At 42.1% G+C, this 6,014-nt stretch overlaps 1 protein-coding gene across 5 annotated transcripts in view; it reads right to left on the bottom strand.

Annotated features, from left to right (window-relative positions):
• The window catches only part of FOXP1 (forkhead box P1), a 622,522-nt gene that overhangs the window by 434,757 nt on the left and 181,751 nt on the right, over window positions 1–6,014 (bottom strand). The gene's annotated exons all lie outside the window — the stretch shown is intronic.

Raw genomic sequence — 6,014 nt, forward strand, 5'->3', positions numbered from 1 at the left:
GGTCTCCTAACAGACTTGACCTCGGAAGGCAGTTGTGAGCACAAGGCATGTAAATCAGCCAGGCTCTGTGTCTACTGTTAACTCATCAGGGAGCTAGCTGGGTGTGTCCAAATCGTGATCACATAGCCACGGCAACAGCTTCCCTTTATGGAGTAAACACCATGCCAGAAACAAATGTCCCTTTCACATGCCAGGATCCTATAACCCAAGGGAGAAAATCCCCACAGCCCCATATTACAGGTGGGGAATCTGAAGCTACGAGTAACCTGCTCACTCACCCAGCTGGTCCAAGGCTGATGCTAAAAAGGAAACCAGGTTTACCTGAGGCCAAAGCTATGCCTAAACCAGTGTTTCACCTCCCTGGTTGTGCATAAGAATCACTAGGAGAACTTGCAAAATTCTCACACCTAGACCATCCTCCAGACCTATTAAATTGCAATTTCTGGGATCTAGGCTCCAGGTATTAGCATTTCTAAAGTTCCAGGTATAGTCATGCTTAAGAACAACTGTTCTAGTCACTATCTAACACCAGGAGTGTGGTTCTTCTCCAACGTGTTAGTTTCTTCCTGCTACTATAGCAAATTACCATCGATTAGGGATTAACAATGTACACATTTATAGTCTTACAGTTCTGCAGGTCATAAGTCCAAAATAAGTCACCAGGATAAAACCAAGAATGTTGGAAGGCCTGTGTTCTTCCAGAGGCCACAGTAAAATATCTGTTTCCTTGTCTTTTCGAGCTTCTATAGGCTGCCTACATTCCTGGGCACATGGTTCCATCTCTCATTTTCAAAGTCAGGTACACTGGGCGGGGCCTTCTCCCTCTACCATCCCTTTTTTCTATACCTTCAATCTCCCACTTCAACTTTTAAGGATACTATAATAAGAAAAGAAGAGTAGCTAAAGACAAAAAGGATAAGGAAAGGTATAAGCGTCTGAATGCAGAGTTCCAAAGGATAGCAAGGAGATACAAGAAAGCCTTCCTCAGTGATCAACGCAAAGAAATAGAAGAAAACAATAGAATGGGAAAGACTGGAGATCTCTTCGAGAAAATTAGATACCAAGGGAACATTTCATGCCAAGATGGGGCAAAAAAAAAAAAAAGCAGAAATGGTATGGACTTAACAGAAATAGAAGATATTAAGAAGAGGTGACAAGAATACAGAGAAAAACTATACAAAAAAGATCTTCATGACCCAGATAATCACAATGGTGTGATCATCCACCTAGAGCCAGACATCCTGGAATGCAAAGTCAAGTGGGCCTTATAAAGCATCACTATGAACAAAGTTAGTGGTGGTGATGGAATTCCAGTTAACTATTTCAAATCCTAGAAGATGATGGTATTAAAGTGCTGCACTCAATATGCTGGCTAATTTGGAAGACTCAGCAGTGGCAAGAGAGTGCCAGAAAAACATCTATTTTTGCTTTATTGACTACACCAAAGCCTTTGATGTATGGATCACAACAAACTGTGGAAAATTCTTTAAAAGATGGCAATACCAGACCACCTGACCTGCTTCGTGAGAAATCTGTATGCAGGTCAGGAAGCAACAGTTAGAACCAGACATGGAACAACAGACTGGTTCCAAATTGGGAAAGGAGTACATCAAAGCTGCATACTATCACCATGCTTATTTAACTTCCATGCAGAGAACATCATGAGAAACACTGGGCTGGATGAAGCACAAGCTGGAATCAAAATTCCTGGGAGAAATATCAATAACCTCAGATATGCAGATGACAGCACAGTTATGGCAGAAAGTAAAGAAGAACTAAAGGGCCTCTTGATGAAAGTGAAAGAGGAGAGTAAAAAATTGGCTTAAAAGCTCAACATTCAGAAAACTAAGATCATGGCACCGGGTCCCATCACTTCATGGCAAATAGATGGGGAAACAACAGAAAAGTGAGGGAATTTATTTTGGGGGGCTCCAAAATCACTGCAGATGGTGATTGCAGCCATGAAATCAAAAGAGGCTTGCTCTCTGAAAGAAAAGCTATGACCAACCTAGACAGCATATTAAAAAGCAGAGACATTACTTTGCTGACAAAATTTCATCTAGTCAAAGCTATATTTTTTCCAGTAGTCATGTATGGATGTGAGAGCTGGACCATAAAGAAAGCTGAGGGCCAAAGAATTGATGCTTTTGAGCTGTGGTGTTGGAGAAGACTCTTGAGAGTCCCTTGGACTGCAAGGAGATCCAACCAGTCCATCCTAAAGGAGATCAGTCCTGGGTGTTCACTGGAAGGACTGATGCTGAAGCTGAAACTCCAATACTTTGGCCAACTGATATGAAGAACTGACTAATTAGAAAAGATCATGATGCTGGGAAAGACTAAAGGCGGGAGGAGAAGGGGATGACAGAGGATGAGATGGCAGGATGGCATCACCTACTCTATGGACATGAGTCTGAGTGAACTCCGGGAGTTGGTGATGGACAGGCAGGCCTGGTGTGCCGCAGTCCACGGGGTAGCAAAGAGTCAGACACGACTGAGCGACTGAACTGGACTGACAGTGACCCTGGGTCCACTGTGATAATTCCGGACACTCTTCCACATGCAAGATCAGGTAATTAGCAATTTTAATCTCATCTATAAATCTAGCTCCCTTTTGCCATATGATGTACTCCCAGGCTCTAGGGATCCAGAAGCAGGTATCTTCAGGTGGCATTATACTGCCTACCACACCTGAAATTTTACCTCTGGGCCAGAATCATGGTTAAAGGAGTACATTCTAAAGGTGACCTGAAATGTGGTCTCGGTATATCAGCCTCTTGCTCACTTAATAGTTTTACAGGGAATATCTTATTTGACTTAGGTACCAAGAGTAACAGTCCAGGGGCTTCCCTGGTGGTTCAGGGGTAAAGGAGGTGCAGGAGACGTGAGTTTGATCCCTGGGTCAGGAAAATCCCTAGAGAGAGAAATGGCAACCCACTCTGGTATTCTTGCCTGGGAAATCCCATGGACAGAGGAGCCTGGCGGGCTACAGTCCATGGGGTCACAAGAGAGTCGGGACACAACTTAGTGACTAAACCACAATATAGTGGCTGAAGCACAAAAGGTGTTCGAGAGATATCTGTGGAAGAAAGAAAAGGATCTCGCATTTCTCCCACCAAAGCATTTTATATCAGATATCCTATCAAGTTTAATAAGGAAAGAGATAACCAGAATGGCTTCTAATTGGATATTCACATGAACAATTTCTGCTGGATTCTAAATACAGCCACTCCACTCTGCTCCTGCACTAGAAACTATATGGCACCCACTCTCAGCACACAGAAGCCTGCATCAAACTGTAGAAGAACCTGGGAATAATATGCCCTCAGACTTGAATCTTCTTTGCCAGTGGTCACCACAGAAACAAAATGCTTTCAGGAGGGTGTTTTTCATTGGGTTTGTGTATTGGGTTGTTTTGTTGAGGAGGTGGGGAGAAATAAGGGACACTTACTCAAAAAAAAAAAAAAAAAGATAGAAATAAATCATGCTTCTAATCCTTAAAATGACTAAAATAGTTTCATCCTTTCATAACCTGTCATCACGCATGTTTCTCTAAAATTAAACACATATGGCTCAAGCCAGAGTTACATTATGCACCATATTATGTAATTATCTTTTCAATTTATTACTCCTCAAAATAGAAAAAGATTAGCCCGTGTTTCTTAAGTCTGAGTAAACATATGGCCTGAAGATTGTAAATGACATCCTATCTTTAAAAGAGTTTCCAAGACTAAACAACACACCATGCTCTGTCCGCAAAGGCCATATGTGATAGCAGGGTTGTGAGATATGGAAGATGTGTGTGTGTACATATATATATTATATATGTATATATATACATTTTCTTGCTTTCTGCCATGTCTTTGATGTCGTGAAATATTCCTGCCAGCAGATCATAAATAGCAAAAAAAAAATAAGAGACCAAAAATATCTCCATTTCAGTATGTACTATTAGCACCAATTAACTTGGGTCCTGTTTAATCCGTAAGGAGTAGGTCACCAGTCATCTAGGTGTTCATACAAGAATTATTGGTCTCTGTACACTTCTGGAGCTTTGAGCCCGCTTCCCTGGCAGCCTGTATGCATCTATTCTCATGTTACCCGGTGATTTAAGACCTCTGCTGAGACCCTCTGCTTGATCACTGTCTTCTTCTTCCTGGTTAGAAAAGGAAATACTCAAGCAGGGGTGCTCACAGCTGCCAACAACCCTCTTCCGACAGCTACAATCAACGGATTCCAGAGGCTCCCAATGCCATGCAGCAGAGCTCAGGGTCTGACAACGGCTCGATTATCAAAACCTTTCTTCAGGGGGGTTGGCGACTTGAAGACTTTTCATTTGCAACAGGCAGAAATTTCTACATAGGGCTGCCAAGCAGAAAGGAAGTTTTCTGGAGACAATTCATACTCTAATCAATTTAACTGTTTACCCCATGTTGAGAGATATCAGAAATGAAATGGTGTGAGAGGGTTTCTGATGCCTTTATATCCCCCTTAACTGAAAAGAATGGTTTATTCATATATATATTTTTTTTTTCTTAAGTAATAATCCAGCAAGTTGAAAACCAGCTAATCAGGCTTTCACAGAACTGTCACCATATGTGCATTCACAAGGGTTTTACATAAACATTTTGCTATGAATGTCCAGCAAGAAATTGTGGATTTCAGAAGACTTTTCCTCAAGAAAATATAATTTCCTGTGGATTGATACCAACAGCTGGCAATGGTGTTGCAAAGTAAATTTGAAGTATAGAGCATCTGATATTTTATTGACTAATGAGGAACCTTTTCGGTAAGACTTTAAAACAGTTCAAGGATGTTTTACTCTGCCATGATGTAACAGCTACCCATTTTCAAATCATAAAGGCAATTCTTTTTATTTGATCTAAATGGGTAACCAAAGACAGGGAGACCAGTTCTTATCCTCTTATAATCACTGCACAGAACATACAGAAACTCGGTTTCTAATATCTGTGATAAGACTACAGTCCACTAAAAATAAACCACACATTTGGCTACAAAAGGATGTATCTTAGAGGCAGAATCACTGAACAAATCTTTCAGGCTCCATTCCATGTTGACTGACTCTTTGGAACCACAAGTGCCACATTTACATTACCTGGCACCTTCTCATTTAATACAGATTGACATTGATATTCCCCAGAGAAATGGGAATAGTTCAATCAGGAAGAAATATGTCATATTTATATAAACATATTATATATGTAAGATTAATATAAACAGGAGGCTTTTCTTACGAGTGGGTTCTCATCACAGGGCCTTTGCACTTGCTGCTCTCCTCCTGAAATGCCCTTCCCCTAAGCTTCTGCAAGGCCCCCTTAGGTCTCACTGTCCTTTTCTTCCTTAATGTAAAAAAACATACATCCTTCACTCCCACACCCCATTTCCTGGCCTTGAAGTACTTTCTCTCTATCACTTACCACTATGAAACATACACTTAATATGGTTTCTGTCTTCTTTACTAGGATGAAAACACCCTGAGACCAGGGAATGGTTCTGTCCACAGCTGTATACCCCACATGTGAGACAGGACCTGGAACGTAACTGGCACTGATAGATTTACTGAGGGAGCAAATGAACAGCGAATGAATGAATGAATGTGCCGATACACCGGCCTAAATGTTGCCTTCAGCAGGCACCAGGCCAAGAAGCACATCAATCTCATCCATCACGCCAATGAAAAGGGGCTGAGTCTGAGCTGCTGCTGCTGCTGCTAAGTCGCTTCAGTTGTGTCCAACTCTGTGCGACCCCATAGACGGCAGCCCACCAGACTCCGCTGTCCCTGGGATTCTCCAGGCAAGAACACTGGAGTGGGTTGCCATTTCCTTCTCCAATGTAGGAAAGTGAAAAGTGAAAGTGAAATCGCTCCGTCGTGTCTGACTCTTCGAGACCCCATGGACTGCAGCCTACCAGGCTCCTCCGCCATGGGATCTTCCAGGCAAGAGCACTGGAGTGGGGTGCCATTGCCTTCTCTGGAGTCTAAGCTAATTCCCTTAAAG

The sequence above is a fragment of the Oryx dammah genome, unplaced genomic scaffold (assembly GCF_014754425.2).
Source record: "Oryx dammah isolate SB20612 unplaced genomic scaffold, SCBI_Odam_1.1 HiC_scaffold_9, whole genome shotgun sequence".
NCBI lineage: Eukaryota > Metazoa > Chordata > Mammalia > Artiodactyla > Bovidae > Oryx > Oryx dammah.